Genomic DNA, 22464 nt, shown 5'->3' on the forward strand with positions numbered 1-22464 from the left:
GCGTTCCATAATTTCTAACTATGAAAATGATTTAAACTGCGACACTTATCATTCAACCAGAGCTCGAAATATCACAAGGATCCTCTAGAGCACAGAGTATATTCGTGTACTGCGACAGGCCTGTGTAGGGCTGTTTCGCCTCCCTGTTCATGCAAGTTGTCTTGTAGCCTACTGGTCTACGTGCGTGACTAACAACACACAAGTTGTGTGTTTGAATCCAGCTGGTGCTGGACTTTTCTTTTAACAAACATTTCTTCGAAAAAATAGAATAGCGATATTATGGACAATCAATTGACTTTTATATTTCAAAATATCGCAACATGATCGATTCTAAGTCATTTTTGATAACAATGAATAGTCACCTTCTTCCCTTCTGACAACGGTCCCTGCTTCTGCTTCCTGCTTCTATTGTGTGTGTGTGTGCAACAGAGTAAATTTTTATAGAGAAATGGAGGCTGGACAGTATGCGTTACAATATAAACATTTATATTGATTTAAATCGTGTTCTGATTTAAATCGCAAAAGCGTGTTTAATTATGTGTTTTTTAATCATAATCAGGCTAATGCATTTCTACATTTTCTGTATGAACCAGCTTAGAGGTTCATACAGAAAGACAGCTTGTGTTTAAATTGAGTGTAAGGTAATTTATGCTTCTAAAGTCATGGTCAGCATTTATTATTGTACTGTGCTGTAAACTTTTTCTGTGCCTAGTCACATTATTTTATAGCGTTTTTATTGCGTTGCTAAATCCGGTGGCGCTGTGTGTTAGTTTCCTGACTCCCATGTCACATGTGATTGAATCCCATGGAACTATGACTTTATTTTTTAACAAACATTTCTTTGATAAAATGAAACGTTTTCCTTGGTCAGAGATTAAATAAAACCTCACTCGCACCAAACAAATTTATATTTCTAAATATCACAACATGATCGAATGTAAGTCTTTTTAATAACAATGAATAGTCACCTATGCGTTACAAAATATACATTTATATTGATTTGAATCGCGTTTTGATTTAAATCGTAAACGCGTGTTTAAATATATGTGTTTAAAGGCGATATAATGTATAAAAGCGTTGATTCCTATGGAGTGTGTTCCGCCAGGGATTTAAAAAAATTATTTTAAATAAGCTGATAAAGCTTAGACTAACTGTATTCTAGCCTGTATTACAACAGAACATTGGACAATGCAACGTAAATTGCAAAAATGCACTTGGAATCTGTCCTCCTACAAAAATGATTTAAACTGCGACACTGATCATTCATCTCTAAATAAACTTTATTTTATATAGCGTTTTAAGCGAATAGGTAATTAGATTGCTCATAAACCTAATCGCTTTTTCTACATTTCTGTCCTATCTGAACCCGAAAGTATTACAATATGTATCTTTATTTCAACCAGAGCTCGAAATATCACAAGGACCCTCAAGAGCACAACAAAGAATGTATTAAAAGAATCGCGTATCTAAAGAAATTAATAAGATATAATTATATTCGTGTACTGTGACAGGGCTGTGTACGGCTGTTTCACCTCTCTCTTCAAGTGACTCTATTCAAAAGCCATTTAGCAGAGAGGGGTTGAGAAGAGTGACAAACTAGTATACTTTAGATCTTTTTTTCTGAACGGGAGAAAATCTGATCATGTTTCTCTATAACAATAATAAAAACATTATTTTACATATCACCTTTAAAAGTGGCATCTCAAAGCAATACAGTAGATGGAAAAACAGTTAAAAGGACCAAAGTAAATACCAGACAAATGAAAACGCGTTTTTAATTAAATGCTTTTATTCATTCAGCAGAGAGTAAGAGGGACATCCAGCAGAGAGAGACACACACACCGGTTTTCATTGACAAAAAGTAATTGTTTTTTTACATTCCTCTTTTCTAACAGGAATGTTTTGTTTGTGGACAGACTGTTAGACTAGAGGAAAAGAGCGCCTCCTTCTACAAAGCATTCCGTTGATCCGATTACAAATTCTTTTCCAGTCGCACGAAGTAAGGGTTGAGAATCTCCGATTCACCATGCTACTAATGGTTTCCCGGAGATTGCAAGGCAAGGCACTTTTGCCTCTGGACCCATCGAAATTTACAGACGTGGTCCACCCCCAGTAAATTTCATAAGTCACAAGATTTCGAAACACGAGGGCGGCGTAGCGGTCGGCTCTTGCTTTCCCGTCCAATGAAAGACAGGTTCCTTTTGCCGAAGTCGGGAGACATTAGAGGCTTGCCACACCAGGGCTGTTAAACCAACGCATTAGCACGTCAAAGCCAATTGAGGAGCCGGGTGCAACAATTGTTTTATCCCTTGATTTACTGATCTGCACTAATTACAGAAATTGAGTTCCTGCTCTTTGCAGACGACCTGGTCCTGCTGTCGCCCACAGAACAGAGGCTGCGGCAGAACCTGTCACTGCTGGAGCAGCACTGTCAGACCTGGGCGCTGACAGTCAATCTGGACAAGACCAGAGTTATGGTTTTCCAGAAAAAAAGCCAGACCTCAGGGAAACAGGTACAAATTCACACTTAACAACAACACATTAACACCTAACAACGGGAGCTGGACCGAATTATGCCAGTACCCACTATTATTAAACATACAGAAAAGATTATTAAAGTATTGGCTTTAGTATTAGCCATACAGAACATTAAAGTGCCCCTTTCCATTCAGCGGGTGTCTGAGTCGCTGTGTCCTGTCTTCTGACAGTCGCTGTTGTGAATGTCTGTAGATTGTATCTTATTTTTAGTACTATATTTTTATATTATATTCCCTATTAATCAAACTCTAAGAGTATGTATCGGCTTGTCCCCCCCTCCCGCCCCTCTCTGTGTACAGTAGAGCCTCCTGTCCAGCCAGCACATGTCCACAGACATTCACAGCAGCGACATATCATAAAACGTTTGCACTGTAGTTTGCTCTCACGTGGCACCAGTTCTGTAGGGTTTGGGCATTCACTGTGACAATTATTAATTGTAGCAGTAAATCACGAAATAGATAGATAGATACTTTATTGATCCCGTGAGGGAAATTGCAGTGCAACAGCAGCTTAACACACACAACACAGCCACAGTGTAACGAATTATATAATAATAGTACAATACATACAATACAAGAGTTACTCACAGTCCGGACACACAAGAGCAAACTAGAACAGAACAGTACACAGAAAAATCGTATCACACATATGAATATAAATATAGATGTAACCATAGATATAAATATAAATGTATTGCACAGGTCCCTGGCATATATTGCAAAAAAGTGGTTGTAAACGGGAAAAAGAAAAAGAAAAAGAAAGAGAACAGATGTAGCAGTAGATGTGTATATGCGTTTAGTCCAGAAACAGGTCACTGTCGATGTTGCCTCTGCCAAGACGCAAGGTGGATGCGTTGTACAGTCTTATGGTAGACGGCAAGAATGACCTCCTGTAGCGCTCCCTGTTGCACCGTGGATGAATCCGTCTATTGCTGAACGTGCTCTTCATTCCTGCAAGCCTGTCATAGAGGGGATGGGAGAAGTTGTCCATGATGGCCTCTAGTTTGGACATCATTCTCCTCTCAGCCACTACCTCCAAGGGGTCCAGGTCAGACCCAATGACAGAGCTTGCTCTCCTGATGAGCTTGGTGCTCATAGTGCTTTCAGTGTTGGAGGTGTCAATGGCGGAGGATTCCTGAAATGATTCTTTTAATGGCTTTAGAATCCAACCATGCGATATAACTCAAACAACGCACACACACAGGTACTAATACACGAGGATACATTTTATAATACATAGAATTTGCATGTAAACCTAACAGATCTTATCGTGAGGGTTATCAGAATACAAAAGGTATATATTCAGTTAGTTATGAAGAGTTACACGTTTAGTATATCATTCATTTAGACTATTTCATAAAGTGAACTTGGTTACAACTTCTACATTAGACACTGAAAACAAGTACATTACTCTTATGAATTAAATTGATATCAACTGGTTGGGATAACAATTGAATTCTCGAGCTGTAATGCATTGAAGTTGAATACTCATCCAATTTCTGGGGATTCAGATCTCTAGCGGGCTCTCTGGCTCCGTGCCAGGCTGTGCTGGGTCCCAGCAGGTCAGGAAGAAGACCGGTTTCATTCCTGATGAAGCGCTAGTTCTGAATAGTGATTCAGCTGTCCACAGTTCCAACCTGTTCACGAGGCTTGCTGCTGATGCTAACCTTGGGTGGATCCTCGGGTTACTCTCTGACAACCTCCGCTCTAGACTCCTACTGGAATAGTCCGAATAGTCTCTAGAATAGTTCCCCCCGGCCTTCTGTGTTGCCTGTTTTCACCTGAAGGAACTTCAGCTTGTTCATTGGCTGAAAGTTTAATGGGCATCAGAGTCCCACATGGGTTACTCAGCCCTACCAGTCCCTGATTGGTTGATCAAGGTGAGATATGATTCACTTACTCCTGACACTTAGGAATGCAATCCAGACGTCCACCTGGCACTCCCTAGACAGGTAGGCCCCAATGGATGACCATTGATCATGATAGTCAGGCTTAGCTAAGTGCATCACCATTTGGGAGCTGTCCCTTATCAAAGGAAAACATCTTTAAATCAGCCTGCATGAATAGCTTCTCTGTGGCAGCACCACAGAGATGAACAGAGAGATGGGGCCTGATTTGGGAAAGCACAGCAACACTTAATTCTGTCTTATTAACAAGCATTGCCGCTACAGCACATATAGTTAAATTATTAGTTGTTTTTCAGGAAGTTAAAAAAAACACTTGAATTACATATCCAGTCTCTCGAAATAAAGTTATTTTTCAAGCAATGCAACAAACGTCGGGTAATGTGTTTTTTTTTAATCCAACATTGACAGCCACATCTTAAATCTTGTCAGTCAGCTCTTTTTTCTCTATTTGAATTGTGGCGATTCAAACAAGTGGTCTCAAAGTCACCGAACTCACAGAGCTTCAACAACAGATGACAATTCCCTTAGTCCTTCCTTAGTCTTCCTGAAACTGTCGGATTATGAGTGAATAAAAGCATCTTATTAAAAACACGTTTGCGTTTGTTTGGGAGCTATATTATGTATTTTTCATATGTAAGATAAAATGATGTGTTCCCGGTTACACATCGCACGACTTTAAAAGCTAGAAAAACAGGTTTCGATTCACATTATCGGGCGAGCCTTGTTTTGTCAAAGGACAGCACAAAAAAACAGACAATACACAGGGGGGGAGGGCAAGCGAGAGAGAGTTTTTTGCCCTCTGTCAAAAAACCCCAAATTACTCGGGGCAGAGACTCTGGGGTGATCATTGTGTGGTACAGAGCGGAGCTCAGTCACTCCAAACAAGTAGTAAAGAGAGAAGAGTCAACAGTTGATTTAAGGACGCTCTGTCAAAGTGCAATGAAATACAATATTGTTGTTGTTGCTGTTACTGTTGTTTATATCCTGTAAAGCGTTTTGAGAAGCCACCTTTAAAGGCGATATATAAAAGCGTTGATTCTTATGGAATGTGTTCCGCCGGGGATTCAAATTTTTTTTTTTAATCGCGTATCCAATTAAATAGCAGTATAACCTTTATGTGATATCACCTTAAGAACAGCACATACAAGGGTTAATTGCACAATGAACCACGCCAAGAAATTGAAAATAGGCTTCTTTAGGTGTGAGGGTAGGAGTGGATCGCAGCAGGCATAATCAGCAAATTAAGAAAACAAAGAACAGGACAGGTGAGACGTGTATCCAGAGAGCGAGTGATCAGAAAAAGGGACAGCTGTTACGCCCAGGTTTTCGACGCAATTGTTTTAACTTGCTAATGCATCAGACACATTTCCTGGTGTCCTGGTATTAGCTCATCGGTATGGTGTAAGTTTTATCTGTACCATACAATACAGTATATAGGTACAGAATTCAAGCTGCACCACTGTATCACTTTGGTAAGGAGACGGACAATGGCCAAAATCACGAAGACTCTCTCACACCAAATAATGAAGATGAAAAGAAATGGGAAGTCAACACGGGACAGCATTTGGCTTCGATGGACATCTTCGTTTCTGAAAGCACAGTGAGACGACATTATAAACGTCTCATTATAAACCGAGGACGATTCAAAGGTAAATAACTTTCTAAAAATACTTTTCTTGCATTTAAATACAACTACGCACATTATTTTTAAAACTAACTGTTGATCTCTTATTGTCCTATTGTGAGAGCTATCGACAAACTGACTGATGAAAATGATGAGCTACCTGCAATGCAAGTCCAAAGACGGCTATGGGCTGACCTCGGTGCGACCGTTAGTCCGACATCGATAAGAAGAGTGCGCAGGAGGCTTGGATGGAGATACAGAAAAACCAACACATGCCCCATGATAAGGCTAAAAAACAAAGAGGAAAGACTCAAACAAGCGCTCCAATGGATTGAACAGGGGGAGGAACTTTTCACCGACGAAACAACAGTGGCTCTGGAACAGTTTTCAACAATGTCATGTTGCAAAAAGGGGAGATATGTGGACAAGCCAAAGCCCAAACATCCACTGAAGGTTCACGTCTGGGGGGGTATATCTAGAAGAGGCCCGGGACCACTTCTTATTTTTGAAGGAATTATGGACCGTGATTTCTTCGAGGAAGTCGTGGTCACACAGCATGCCGCCCCACACAGCATATATCAGGGAGCACTTTGGATCAAGGCACCGTCTCTTTCAAGACAATGATCCGAAACACACAGCAGCAAGGGCGAGGCTTGTAGCAGAAGGAGTGAACTGGGTGAAAACTCCAGCTGAATCCCCGGATCTAAATCCGATAGGGATGGTTTGGCATTCGCTGAAAGACTACGTTCAGAAAACTGCTGAGCCCGTCACAAAGCAGGAACTGATTGATGCGATCTATAAATTCTGGGAGGAAGAACTGACCGAACAAAATTGTAACAATTTTATTAACAGGCTGTTTCGTGTTCTTCCTAGGATTGTTGACCGGGGCGGGGGACATTCGGGAATGTGAGTCTGAGAAAGACAGTCTCACGTTTGTGGACAGTCTGTCCACAAACAAAACATTCCTGTTAGACAAGAGGAAGGTAAAAAAACAATTACTTTTTGTGAATGAAAACCTGTGTGTGTGTCTCTCTCTGCTGGATGTCTCTCTCTCTCTCTCTGCTAAATGAATAAAAGCATTTTATTAAAAACACGTTTGTGTTTGTCTGGGTATTTACTTTGTAATCTGTGGTTTACATCTACTATATTGCTTTGAGATACCACTTTTAAAGGTGATATGTAAAATAAAGTTTTTTATTATTGTTATAGAGAAACATGATCAGATTTTCCCCGGTTCAGAAAAAAAGATCTAAAGTGCTACACCTAACTTTCTTAATTCGATGTATTTAAAGCAGTGAACTACTGTAGGTGTAACATAACATTCAGAAATACAATCGAGAATAGTTTTGTGGTGTTTGTATAGATGAAACGTTCCTAAAACGTATAACGTAACAAAATTAAAGACGATTAAAATCTGTAATCTTTCCACTTGTACTGTATGTCATCGGAAAATACAAGAAGTTTCTGCTTTGTGTAAGGATGGTATCAAAAAGTAATCTAAGTGGTGAGATAGCTGTGCTCAATGTATTTAAAGTACTTAAAAGTAAAAGGAGATGCTTCATATTGCTTGACTAATTTTAAAAACTAACTTATAAATGCAGATGCTCCCTCGGTGCTGTGCCGGGTGTAAATATCTAAATATACATTCGTCCCGGGCAGAGGCCGAAGAACGCCCGGCTGGGGTGTGCGGGGAAGAGCAGGACAGGAGTGAAAGTGGTCAGGGCAGGGTTTAGGAAGGCCGCCGACCAGTGCGGCTGTCCCACAGTGAAGTGGGCGTACAGTCTGGGCAGGTATAGATTACACTTTTCTAAAACGTATTTGAAAAATAAAAACGATTACAATCTAATCCTTCCAAGTTTGATCCCAAGAAAAATAAATCTAAATGGGGAGAAAGCTATGCTGAAAGTTTATTAAGATACTTAGAAGACAAAGATACTGTATCAATTTATGTTGCATTTGTCTGATTATGATTAAAAGAAACACATATAATTAAACACGCGTTTGCGATTTAAATCAAAACGTGATTTAAATCAATATAAATGTTTATATTGTAACGCATACTGTACAGCCTCCATTTCCCTATAAAAATTTACTCTATTACAAATTTACAATTTGTTGATAATAGAAATGTTAGGTTCTCTAAGCTTTGTGATAGTTGACGCACCCAGGCAGCAAAAGATCAGCTGCACTGGTAAGATGCGACACCGGATATGATTAATAACCTTTTAAATCTGAAGGGAGATCTGAAGGGATCCCCCCACACACACACACAATAGAAGCAGGAAGCAGAAGCAGGGACCGCTGTCAGAAGGGAAGAAGGTGACGATTCATTGTTATCAAAAATGACTTAGATTCGATCATGTTGTGATATTTTGAAATATTTGAACATACAACCGGTGAGTTGGTAATCAGGCACTTAGACCAGTGGGCTACTAGGGAAGTCACATAAAGAGAGAGGCGAAACAGCCCTACACAGCCCTGTCGCAGTACACGAATATAATCATATCGTTATTAATTTCTTTAGATACGCGATTCCATATTATATTAGCAGAAAAGCTTAAAACTACCACTTTTTTACATGCTATTTCACGTTAGTTAAATACTTCAATGCTTAAAATGTTTAGGGAGAAATGGAATACCGGTGTGTACTTTTTCTTTAAAGTACCGATTCCTGGAATCTGACTGGCTGACACCCTTCTGAAGTGGTTCCATAATATCTGGTATACGGAAAAGAAAGCGTTGATAAAAAAGCCTGGATTCTCATGTATATGATACAAGTTTATTTTAATACTGTGTTTGCTGTGCTCTTGAGGATCCTTGTGATATTTTGAGCTCTAGTTGAATGATAAGTGTCGCAGTTTAAATAATTTTCGTAGTTAGAAATTATGAAACGCCCTGTTAAAAGCAAGGGAGTTTTTATGTCCGTTGAAGTAAAAGAAAATGCCTGACAAAGTAGGGCTTGGACAGATTCCAAGTGCTTGTACAAATGTGCTAAAGAAATTATACTTTGAGTATACAGCTTGTCCAAAGTCATTAATTATTAATACTATTAGTAATATCTTCGGTAAAGGCTTTGATGCATAAATATTTCTGATTAAGGTAGGTTGTGTACTTTTGTCCAACTGAGCAATCTTGCTTTCATAAAATATACCAACATTTTAATGACTGATGATTAACATGCTGTAATACACAGTTTAAATTTAAAAGCTCAAATGCTGTACATGAGAGGTTAAGCTTTATTGGCTCCTCCTGGCGGTTTTACAAGGTGATGCCAGATACTTTCCGGCATGACGTCAAATGACGTGATTAACCCCGTGATACTGCGTGATACCGCGACAAGCCCTCCGGGGTATACCGCGAAATACCCCACCCATTTTGAATAGCTGCATCTGTATAAAGTGTGGTATTCATATTTTGTATTATATTTTGTTATTCTTAGCATCACACTCCCCTGTTCAATTAAATTGTTTTATAATCAGAAAATTGACCCCGCCACACCATATTTGGAATAACACTAAAAATTATTTTAATAAAAAAATCGCTTTATACTACCAAAAGAATCTTTATCGGCTAAAGAACATTGATATGTGGCACTTGTGGTGCATTAGATGTTAGTGAAAACTTTAGCTTCATTTAATATGTAATATGGGAGAAAGATTATTCCCAAGAGGCTTGGCAATAACAGGGAATTGAACCAAGTAAACAAGTAATCGTTTAACTAATGGGAAATATTGGCATATATATTTATGGATATAATATATAGTATAAAAATATAATTATCTAAAATATATTTATACAACTTCAAGTAGGTAGCAGTGTCAGCATGCATAGGCTACAAATGGACAGGTAAAGATGTATTTAAAATGTAATAGAAAATCAACACGATTTTAAGGCTGGTAACTGGTAAGTTAAAACTGGTAGTGATAGTACAGATGCAGCCATTCAAACTACAGACACATACCGCGGGTAATTAGCTACGCCCTCGCGCATCTTGACGTGCAATACCGCGGTACGTGATTGGTTGATCGACAGGGGCACTCGTGGTGTGTTGGTCGGTCATAGAAAGATTTAAATGTCTTTACTGTGCCCGTTTTAGTATTGAATATTCATATGGAATTTTACCACTGAAGGGAAATCTTAGTAGCTGAGCATAAAAAGAATAGGAGCATACTGTAACGCGTGTGAAGGCCATAAACTATATTCATTTTGGAACATAAACATACAGTATATGGCTGGTCTCAGTACTTTAAAGAAAAAATACACACCAGTATTCCATTTCTCCCTAAACATTTTAAGCATCGAAATCTTTAACTAACATGTGAAATAGCTTGTAAAAAAGTGGTAGTTTTAAGCTTGTCTACTAAAATAATATGGAATCGCGTATCTAAAGAACTTAATAATGATATAATTATATTTGTGTACTGCGACAGGGCTGTGTAGGGCTGTTTCACCTCTGCTCATGTGACTTCCCCAGTAGCCTGCTGGTCTACGTGCCGGACTAATAACCCATAGGTTGTGTGTCCAAATCCAGCCAGCGCCGGGACTTTTCTTTTAACAAACATTTCTTTGAAAAAATAGAATAGCAATATTATGGACAATTAATTTACTTTTTATATTTCTAAATATCACAACATGATCACGCCCGAGATCCCTCCCTAGAGGGCGCTCCACTGCTCCCATTATTGTTCGTGTGATTAAGCTCTCCAGGTGTACTCTTTTAGTGTTATTATTTAAAGATCAGCTCCTCCAGTCCTCGGGGCTCATCATTAGGGTAAGATGTCGCGAGGCCTGCCTAGCACCAGGAAACCCTACGTCCGTCTCCTGAGGGCATAGGCCTCATCCCCGACACCTCCCGCTTCCTGAGCCCGGGGTCTGGAGGATCTCGCCCCGTCCCTTGGACCTCCATGTTTCGTTTGTCCGTGTGCTCCCCTCTCCCGGGGATTTTAACTTTGTCGCATCCCAGGATGGATTTCTAGTTGATGGACTCTCGGACTGTGCTTTGACCTGCACTTGGACCCGTTTGGACTTGGATGCCAGTTTGTCTTCCCAGTACACTGTATCACGGATTGTCACTATTATTTTGTGCACTATTAAACCCCTGTGTGTTCCTTTTTACCACGCCTCCTGTTTTCTCCAGCTCTTAACGCATCGCATAGGGTCTTCTACAAGATCTGACACGGATTTCAGTCCGTGTTCGTGACATTTATGGAGGATTGTCAGCTCTCACTGAGAGTAGACCCCCCCCTCTTAGGCTGCACAAACGATCTTTTAAATTTTTATAGAGAAATGGAGGCTGTACAGTATGCGTTACAATATAAACATTTATATTGATTTAAATCGCGTTTTGATTTAAATTGCAAACGCGTGTTTAATTATATGTGTTTTTTGATTCACAATCAGACAACTGCAACATAAATTGTTATCTTTATCTTCTAAGTATCTTAAACTTTCAGCATTGCTTTCTCCCTGTTCAGATTTATTTTTCTTGGGATTTTGGGATCAAACGTGGAAAGATTAGATTGTAATAATTTTTATTTTTAAATACATTTTAGAAAAGTGTAATCTATACTAAAAAGCTGTACACTACATGCTACAGATGCAGCCATTCAAAATGCGTGGGCGATACCGCATTATTTTCCGGTACGCTGTACGGAGTCTACCGCGAGTTACCGGTAAATACCGCTAGTTACCGTAAATTCTCCTATAATACCGCAAGCAAAATAATAGTATCTGGAATTTCCGCAAGGTGGAGCTAATAAAGCTCAACGTCTCATGTTTGAGCTGTCACCACCAAGTCTTTAACGAAGATATTACTAATAGTATTAATATGAATGACCTTGGACAAGCTGTAAACAAAGTATTGTCCTGGTCCACATTCCTTTTTTCATTGACCGTCTTTGTAAAAGTAACACCACAGCATTTCGCAGTCACACATTTGTTTCCAATCATGCAAAGTACAGTAATTTTTGAGAATCGATTCACCATGCCTTTCACATGCTCATAAAAGAGGTTGATTTAGGAACATAAACATATTACCGTATGCACACTGTACTGTATACAGTATGTATTTGTATATTTAATGTCTTAACTGTGCCCGTTTAAGTATTGAATATTTATATGGAATTTTACCACTGAAGGGAAATCTTAGTGCCTGAGCATAAAAAGAATAGGAGCATACTGCAACGCGTGTGAAGACCATAAACTATATTAATTTTGGAACTTAAACATACAGTATATGGCTGGTTTCGGTACTTTAAAGAACACATACACACCAGTATTCCATTTCTCCCTAAACATTTTAAGCTTCGAAGTCTTTAACTAGCGTGATACCGGAGTCAACAAGCATACTTTTAGAATTTGATTAAAAGGGAATATAATATGGAATCGCGTACGTAAAGAAATTAATAACGATATGATTATATTCGTGTACTGCGACAGGGCTGTGTAGGGCTGTTTCGCCTCTTTCTTCATGTGACTTCCCTTGTAGCCCACTGGTCTACGTGCCCGATTACCAACTCATGGGTTGTGTGTTTAAATCCAGCTGGTGCTGTGACTTTTCTTTTAACAAACATTTCTTCTAAAAAATAGAATAGCAATATTATGGACAATCATTTGACTTTTATATTTCAAAATATCACAATATGATCAATTCTAAGTCATTTTTGATAGCAATGAATAGTCGCCTTCTTCCCTTCTGACAACGCTCCCTGCGTCTGCTTCCTGCTTCTATTGTGTGTGAGTGAGTGAGTGTGTGTGTGGGGGGGGGTCAACTATCACAAAGCTTTAGAGAACCTAACATTTCTATTATCAACAAATTTTAAATTTGTAATAGAGTAAATTTTTATAGAGAAATGGAGGCTGGACAGTATGCATTACAATATAAACATTTATATTGATTTAAATCGTGTTTTGATTTAAATCGCAAACGCGTGTTTAATTATATGTGTTTTTTTTTATCAAAACCTGGGCGTAACACCATTTCCTTTTTCTGATCTCTCGCTTTCTGGATACACGTCTCACCTGTCCTGTTCTTTGTTTTCCTGGTTTGCTGATTATGCCTGCTGCGATCCACTCCTACCCTCACACCTAAAGAAGACTATTTTAAATTTCTTGGCGCAGTTAATTGTGCAATTAACCCTTGTATGTGCTGTCCTTAAGGTGATATCACATAAAGGTGATATGTAAAATAATGTTTTTTATTATTGTTATAGAGAAACATGATCAGATTTTCCCCGGTTCAGAAAAAAAAGTTCTAAAGTATACTAGTTTGTCACTAGTATACTTTTAATACAGTTTTTGCTGTGCTCTTGGGGATCCTTGTGATATTTCGAGCTCTGGTTGGATGATAAATGTCGCAGTTTAAATAATGTTCGGTGTTGGAAATTATGAACCGCTCTGTTAAAAGCAAGGGAGATTTTGTGTCCGTTACAGTAAAAGAAAATGCCTGACAGAGTAGGGCTTGGACAGTTTCCAAGTGCATTTTTGCAATCGGCCTTATTTATGGGTTGCAATTTAAAAAAAGTCAAAAACCGCGCTCAAAATGCAATTTAGAGCTTTCTGGCAAGAGGAGAAACCCAAATTAATAATGTAACATGCCACTGCTTGTGCATGAACAGGGTTATACTGCTATTCCCTTAGATATCCGATTAAAAAAAATATAAAAAATGTTTTGAATCCCCGGCGGAACCGGGCATCCATATGAACCACGTAACAGGTTTATTCCATGCTGAAAAAAAAGAAGAAATAAAAGAACACATTCCATAAGAATTTACTGAGCTCCGCTCTGTACCACCCAATGATCCCCCCAGAGTCTATGCCCCGGGTTATTTGGGTTTTTTCTCTCTCCCTGTGTATTGTCTGTTTTTTTGAGCTGTCCTTTGACAAAACAAGGCTCGCCAGCTAATGTGAATTGAAACCTGTTTTCCTAGCTTTTAAAGTCGTGAGATGTGTAAGCCACAATTCAAATAGAAAAAAAAGAGCTGACTGACAAGATTTAAGATGTGGCTGTCAATGTTGGATTAAAAAAAAACACATTGCCCGACGTTTGTTGCATTGCTTGAAAAATAACTTTATTTCGAGAGACTGGATAAGTAATTCAAGTGTTTTTTTTAACTTCCTGAAAAACAACTAATAATTTAACTATATGTGCAAACGTTTTATGATATGTCGCTGTTGTGAATGTCTGTGGACATGTGCTGGCTGGACAGGAGGCACCGACAAGCCGATACATACTCTTAGAGTTTGATTAATAGGGAATATAATACAAAAATATAGTACTAAAATAAGACACACTCTACAGACATTCACAACGGCAACTGTCAGAAGATAGGACACAGCAGCTCAGGCACCCACTGAATGGAAAAGGGGCACTTTAATGTTCTGTATGGCTAATACTAAAGCCAATACTTCAATACTTTAATATTCTTTTCTGTATGTTTAACAATAGTGGGTACTGGCCTAATTCGTCCCTGCTCCCGTTATTAGGTGTTAATGTGTTGTTAAGTGTGAATTTGTACCTGTTTCCCTGAGGTGTGGCTTTTTTTCTGGAAAACCATAACTCTGGTCTTGTCCAGATTGACTGTCAGCGCCCAGGTCTGACAGTGCTGCTCCAGCAGTGACAGGTTCTGCCGCAGCCTCTGTTCTGTGGGCGACAGCAGGACCAGGTCGTCTGCAAAGAGCAGGAACTCAATTTCTGTAATTAATGCAGATCAGTAAATCAAGGGATAAAACAATTGTTGCGCCCGGCTCTTCAATGGGCTTTGACGTGCTAATGCATTGGTTTAACAGTCCGGGTGTGGCAAGCCTCTAATGTCTCCCGACTTCGGCAAAAGGCACCCGCCTTTCATTGAAAGACAATGAACACCAAGGTATTGGGTGAGCTCCCATCACAAAAAAAACTGCGAACCTGCACTACAGCGACCACAGTACAGTATGGAGACCAAGACCTTTTACGGGAAGAGACGGGGTGCTTCTGCCGCCCCAACTTCCAGAGAGCGAAGGGGAAGCAAATACAGCAGACTTCATCTGAAATACGCGATTACAGCGCATATTACAAGGTATTATTGCCGCTTTGAATTTTAAATTAAATTAAAATTATTTATTCGTAGCCTGTTCTTCAAGAAAACACCGCACGGGCAAAACGATCTTCGAAATCTACCACCAGGACAGTAAAAAAGAAAGCGGTAAGACGGAAAAAAAGGAATGTTTATTTTGACATCTGTTCCGCGACTGATAAATACTACTGTGTGACTTAATTTCTTACATGAATTATGTTATTTTGCCACAGGCCGTGGGTCTCTGCTCTCTGCCACTGGCCAGGGTGCCAACCTGTAGAAGCACCACCTGTGTGGAGACTTTTCGGCAGCAGCGGGAGCAGTACGACGCATTACTGGGGAGGATTGGGAGGCTAGAGACACTCCTGAAAATGCAGACTTTTATCAATGGAAACCGGTGTGTGTGTCTCTCTCTGCTGGATGTCCCTCTCACTCTCTCCTGAATGAATAAAAGCATTTTATTAAAAACGCGTTTGCGTTTGTCTGGTATTTACTTTGGTCCCTTTTAACTGTTTTTCCATCTTCTTTATTGCTTTGAGATGCCACTTTTTAAGGTGATATGTAAAATAATGTCTTTTATTATTGTTATAGAGAAACATGATCAGATTTTCCCCGGTTCAGAAAAAAAGATCTAAAGTGCTACACCTAACTTTCTTAATTCGATGTATTTAAAGCAGTGAAATACTGTAGGTGTAACATAACATTCAGAAATACAATCGAGAATAGTTTTGTGGTGTTTGTATAGATGAAACGTTCCTTAAACGTATAACGTTACAAAATTAAAGACGATTAAAATCTGTAATCTTTCCACTTGTACTGTATGTCATCGGAAAATACAAGAAGTTTCTGCTTTGTGTAAGGATGGTATCAAAAAATAATCTAAGTGGTGAGAAAGCTGTGCTCAATGTATTTAAGGGACTTAAAAGTAAGAGGAGATGCTTCATATTGCTTGACTGCTATACTATACATATTGCTATACTAGTTTGTCACTCTTCTCATCCCCTCTCTGCTAAATGGCTTTTGAATATAGTCACATGAAGAGAGAGGTGAAACAGTCCTACACAGCCCTGTCGCAGTACACAATATAATTATATCTTATTAATTTCTTTAGATATGCAATTCTTTTAATACAGTCTTTGCTGTGCTCTTGAGGGTCCATGTTATATTTCGAGCTCTGGTTGAATGATAAGTGTCGCAGTTTAAAGTGTCGCAGTTTATTTATGGGTTGCAATTTAGAAAAAGTCAAAAACCGCACTCAAAATGCAATTTAGAGCTTTCTGGCAAGAGGAGACAACCAAATTTATCATGTAACATGCCACTGTTTATACTGAGATTTCCTTAGATACCAGATTAAAAAAAAATAATAAAATGTTGAATCCCCGGCGGAACACATTCCATAAGAATCAGCGCTTTTACAGTATACATCGCCTTTAAAGGTGGCTTCTCAAAATGCTTTACAGGATAAAAACAACAAGAACAGCAACAACAACAATATTGTATTTCATTGCACTTTGAAAACCAAGTAATAACTTAACTATATGTGCAAACGTTTTATGATATGTCGCTGTTGTGAATGTCTGTGGAGTGTATCTTATTTGCCTTATGTGCTGGTTATCTCGCTCGCCCTCCCCCCCTCTCTCCCTCGATTCAATTCAATTCAAGGTGTTTTATTAGCATGACAGATGGGTACAATCAGTGTTGAGTATTTACTTTGCTTTGAGATTCCACTTTTAAAGATGATATATAAAATTGTAACTAAAATAAATTGATATCTTTGTCTTCTTAGTATCTTAATAAACTTTCAGCATAGCTTTCTCCCCGTTTAGATTTATTTTTCTTAACTAGTATACTTTAGATCTTTTTTTTCTGAACCGGGGAAAATCTGATCATGTTTCTCTATAACAATAATAAAAAAAACATTATTTTACATATCACTTTTATGTGATATCGCCTTAAGGACAGCACAAACAAGGGATAATTGCACAATGGACCGCGCAAAGAAATTTAAAATAGTCTTCTTTAGGTGTGAGGGTAGGAGTGGATCGCAGCAGGCATAATCGGCAAATTAGGAAAACAAAGAACAGGACAGGGGAGACGTTTATCCAGAGAGCGAGTGATCAGAAAAAGGAACAGCTGTTACACCCAGGTTTTACGCTCTCTTTCTGCTGAATGAATGAAAGCATTTTATTAAAAACGCATTTGCGTTTGTCTGAGTATTTACTTTGTAATCTGTGGTTTACATCTACTGTATTGTTTTGAGATGCCACTTTCAAAGGTGATATGTAAAATAAAGTTTTTTATTATTGTTATAGAGAAACATGATCAGATTTTCCCTGGTTCAGAAAAAAGACGATTAAAATCTGTAATCTTTCCACTTGTATGTCATCGGAAAATACAAGAAGTTTCTGCTTTGTGTAAGGATGATATCAAAAAGTAATCTAAGTGGTGACAAAGCTGAGCTCCTCAAAGCGCTTTACAGGATAAAAACAATAACAACAATAGTGTCTGGGCAAACGATTTTTTAAATAGAAATACAAAATGAGATATAATGATGTGCATGAACAAAGTTATACTGCTATTTTCCTTAGATATATGATTAAAAAAAATAAATTTTTTGAATCCCTGGCGGAACACATTCCATAAGAATCAGCGCTTTTATATATCGCCTTTAAACACATATATTTAAACACGCGTTTACGATTTAAATCAAAATGCGATTCAAATCAATATAAATGTTTATTTTGTAACGCATGGGTGACTATTCATTGTTATTAAAAAGACTTAAATTCGATCATGTTGTGATATTTAGAAATATAAATTTGTTTGGTGCGAGTGAGGTTTTATTTAATCTCTGACCAAGGGAAACGTTTCATTTTTTCAAAGAAATGTTTGTTAAAATAGAGTTATAGTTCCAATGGGATTCAATCACAGACCGTGTGACATGGGAGTCAGGAACCTAACCCACAGCACCACCAGCAAGGTCACATGCAGAGTGCTGAAAAAGCACTACAGAAACATTATTGACAGACAATGTACAGTGTGTACTATTCTTGTGTTGCAGTACATGAATATAATTACTGTATATCGTTATTAATTTCTTTAGATACGCTATTCCATATTATATTCCCTTTTAATCAAATTCTAAAAAGTATGCTTGTTGACTCCAGCATCTCTTTAGTTAAAGACTTCGATGCTTAAAATGTTTAGGGAGAAATGGAATACTGGTGTGTATTTTTTCTTTAAAGTACCAAGACCAGCCATATACTGTATGTTTATGTTCCAAAATTAATATAGTTTATGGCCTTCACACGCGTTACAGTATGCTCCAATTCTTTTTATGCTCAACTACTAAGATTTCTCTTCAGTGGTAAAATTCCATATGAATATTCAATACTACAATGGGCACAGTAAAGACGTTTACTGTAAATCTTTCTACGACAGACCAACGGACCACGAGTGCCCCTGTCGGTCAACCAATCACGTACCGCGGTACTGCGCGTCATCTTGCGTCACAATGCGCGACGCCGTAGCCAATTACCTCTGGTACGTGTCTGTACCGCGCACTTTGAATGGCTGCATCTCTATATAGATACATACTATATGTTTAGATATTTAGATATTTAGGCGCGGCACCGAGAGAGGGAGAAGGCGCGGAGCTCAGTTTTGCTGCCTGGGGCACTTAATACATCAATTGCGTCTGCATTTATAACTTAGTTTTTAAAATTAGTAAAGCAATATTAAGCATCTCTTTTTACTTTTAAGTCCCTTAATTATCATTAAGCACAGCTTTCTCACCACTTAGACTACTTTTTGATACCATCCTTAGACAAAGCAGAAACTTGTTGTACTTTCTAATGACATACAAGTGGAAAGATTACAGATTTTAATCTTAATTTTGATACGTTATACATTTTAGAAACGTTTCATCTATACAAACACCACAAAACTATTCTCGATTGTATTTCTGAATGTTATGTTACACTTAGTTCACTGTTTTAAATACATCTAATTAAGAAAGTTAGGTGTTAGCATAAACTATTAGTAATCAATAATATTGAATTTAGCACTGTAATAAGTTGTTGCACCCTGCATCTTGTAAAAATATATTGTCATTGTTCAAATATACATTAAATCTGACTATCATATAATAAGTTAAATTCAAAACCAAAGAAAAAACAGGGTAAAATATAATTCAAAATATTTTGCTAACAATTGAAACTGTTTATAAATAATAAAATGTATTAACCAACGAGTAGGATGGCACAGTTGTTAGTATGCTTTTTGTTTTGTTTCTTTTTCATAAATACAACAGTAGTACCTGATGTCTCAGTGGGTTTCAAAATTAAATTATGCATGCAAACCTGTGAACTAGAAAGATAACTAAAATATCCATCCATTTCAAATGGTGGTGAGGTGGTTAGCATTGCTCTCTAGCAGCACTGGGGTCCTAGGTTCAATTCCTGCCGTCCTGTGTGTGGGGGGCTTGCATGTACTCTCTGGGTTACATGGTTTTTCTCCATATGTGTGATATGACTCCCTCTCGCACTCCAAAACATACTGGTAGATTAATTGGTTAATGGGAATACTGGCCCTGGTGTGTGTGTGTTTGTGTCTGTCTGTCCTCTGATGGACTGGCGCTATGTCCAGGGTGTATTCTGCCTTGTGTCCGTTGCTTACTGGGATAGGCTCCAAATCCTCTGTACTGGATAAAGAGATTAGAAAATGGATGGAAGTAAAGGCACTGTGTGGATGGAACTATACACAGTGTTAGAAACCCACTACGAAATGGCCCCATTCCTTCAATTAATGTGCATCCAACACACAGTTCAATGCTAGCAACTACACAAAATCTAAAATACAATCCTCATTTCAGTATCTATGTAAACATACAGTCTGTTAACTTCATCATCTTCATCAAAAGTATGCCTAACCCCATTAGGAAGTGTTCTTATTATCAGTTGCTAGCACCTCCTTGCCACCATTTGAAATGGATGGATATTTTAGTTATCTTTCTAGTTCACAGGTTTGGATGCATAATTTAATTTATTTATTTATTTTTACCCCAGGATACAGTCCTCACGGACTGGGGCAAGGTAGAAGGGGTGTTCCACCCAGGCAGCCCCAAAGTGCACGGTGAGCGCCCTGGGGGTCCAGCTGCCTTGGTGCCCGGCAAGACACCAGGCCGCAGCAGGGTGATGGTCGAACCGGTGTCGACGAGGGCCTGGCAGGGTCTGCCCTCGATGAGGCAGGGAAGAAATAAACCCCGGCTGTGGCCAACCCTTCACACGGCAGCAGGCGGGGTGAAGCGCTCCTTCTGGTTTTCCAGTAACCCTGGCGGGCTAAGTAGGCCACGTCTGCGGCTTTTACCTTCACTGTTACCTGGATACCTCTTTATTTAGAACTCACTCTTCCCCCTGCCTGTCCGGCTTCTTTTAATCCTTCTGTGCCCGGATTGCAGCGGGTAAGATGTTTTTCCAAGAAAAAAAGAGAAATTAAAAAAAGAGAAATTTCACCAGAGCCTCTTCTCGTGTCTAATTTTTAGTTTAGAAGGATTCAAGCAGGATTTTAGATGAAAGGCATCGACCTTAATCAAGCCCAATCATAATTGAACCCATTCAGAGCCTACATTACATTTTAACGTTTCATTCTGAGCAGAAGACCCTCACACCTGAAGAAGGCTTGCGTTTTCTCTCTTGTCTTTTAAGAATGTTTACAATGCTGTAATACAATTTAAAATAATTAAAAGTTTAAGCAGTATCAACTGAACTCCATTAACATAAGTATCGAGTGGTATTAAATAAATACAGCTTTTTAGTATAGATTACACTTTTCTAAAATGTATTTAAAATCCCAAGAAAAATAAATACATTTAAAAAGTACATTTAATTAACTGCTCTCAGTGACAGCTGACAATCCTCCATACACTCAAGTGAAAAATTAATAATGCCAATGTAAACGTCGTATTTACAATTTGTTGATAATAGAAATGTTAAGTTCTCTAAAGCTTTGTGAGGCAGCAAAACGCAGCAAAAGATTCGAACACCCTATATTGCAATGAGCTGCTGAGCTGAGAATGGATTATGTTCCTGCTGTCAGAGGGGGTGGAAAGTGCCGGCAGTCATTTAATTACAGTAGTATTACAATTCGCACTGATTCCCTTGCGAAGATATGGACATAAGAATATTCATGCATGGTCAAAAAATAGCATAAAGCACTTAAAATCAATATGGTTAATAATAGTAAACTGTAACATGCTGTAACAATATCGCCCAAACTAGGATCTATCGCTTATTTAGCGCTTTCTGGCAAGATGAGACACCCAAATTAATAATGTAACATGCTACTGTTTGTGCATGAACATAGTTACTGTATACTGTTATTTCTTTAGATACGCAATTCCATGTTTTTCTTTAATCCCTGGCGGGTCCGGGCGTCCATAAGAATCAAGTTATAGGTTTCATTGCGCTTTGACAAAAACCAAATTTCCCAAATTTAATATGTGCTTTTCTATATTTATTGTCAATTAATTGTCCATAATATTGCTATTCTATTTTTTCAAAGAAATGTTTGTTAAAATAAAAGGCAAGGAACCGGCTGGATTTGACCACGCAACTTGTGGTTTAGTAGGTGGGGGGCTTAGACCACAGGACCGGCTGCAAGGTCACATGAGGAGTGGTGAAACAGCCCTACACAGTATCAACAGACATTGTAGAGCGTATACTATTCTTGTGTACTGTATATAATTATATCATTATTAATTTCTTTAGATACACGATTCCTCATTATATTCCCTATTAATCAAATTCTAAAAGTATGCTTGTTGACTCCGGTATAGAGCGTATTCGCAGAAAAGCTTAAAACTACCACTTTTTATACACATGTTATTTCACATGTTAGTTAAAGACTTTGATGCTTAAAATGTTTAGGGAGAAATGGAATACTGGGTGTGTATTTTTTCTTTAAAGTACTGAGACCAGCCATATACAGTTTACATACTGTATGTTTATGTTCCAAAACTAATATCGTTTATGGATTTCACACACTTTATGATAAAACTCCATATAAATATTCAATGCTTAAATGGGCACAGTAAAGACATTAAATATACATATACATACTGTATACATGCGGTATCGCCTGCTTATTTTGAATGGCTGCATCTGTATATTCCACTTTCTTCATAAACATTTGCCTTGAATTATTTAATTCATTCACCTGTGGTTATTTTGGAAATGTTTTGACATGTTCATTTTAACGACATTTTGATGTCAATGTTGATGTAATGGAAAAAGAACTGCTCATAGTTTTGTAATGTTTGTTGCCCAAACTGAATGATGCTTTGG

The sequence above is a fragment of the Lepisosteus oculatus genome, chromosome 12 (assembly GCF_040954835.1).
Source record: "Lepisosteus oculatus isolate fLepOcu1 chromosome 12, fLepOcu1.hap2, whole genome shotgun sequence".
In the NCBI taxonomy this organism is placed as follows: domain Eukaryota; kingdom Metazoa; phylum Chordata; class Actinopteri; order Semionotiformes; family Lepisosteidae; genus Lepisosteus; species Lepisosteus oculatus.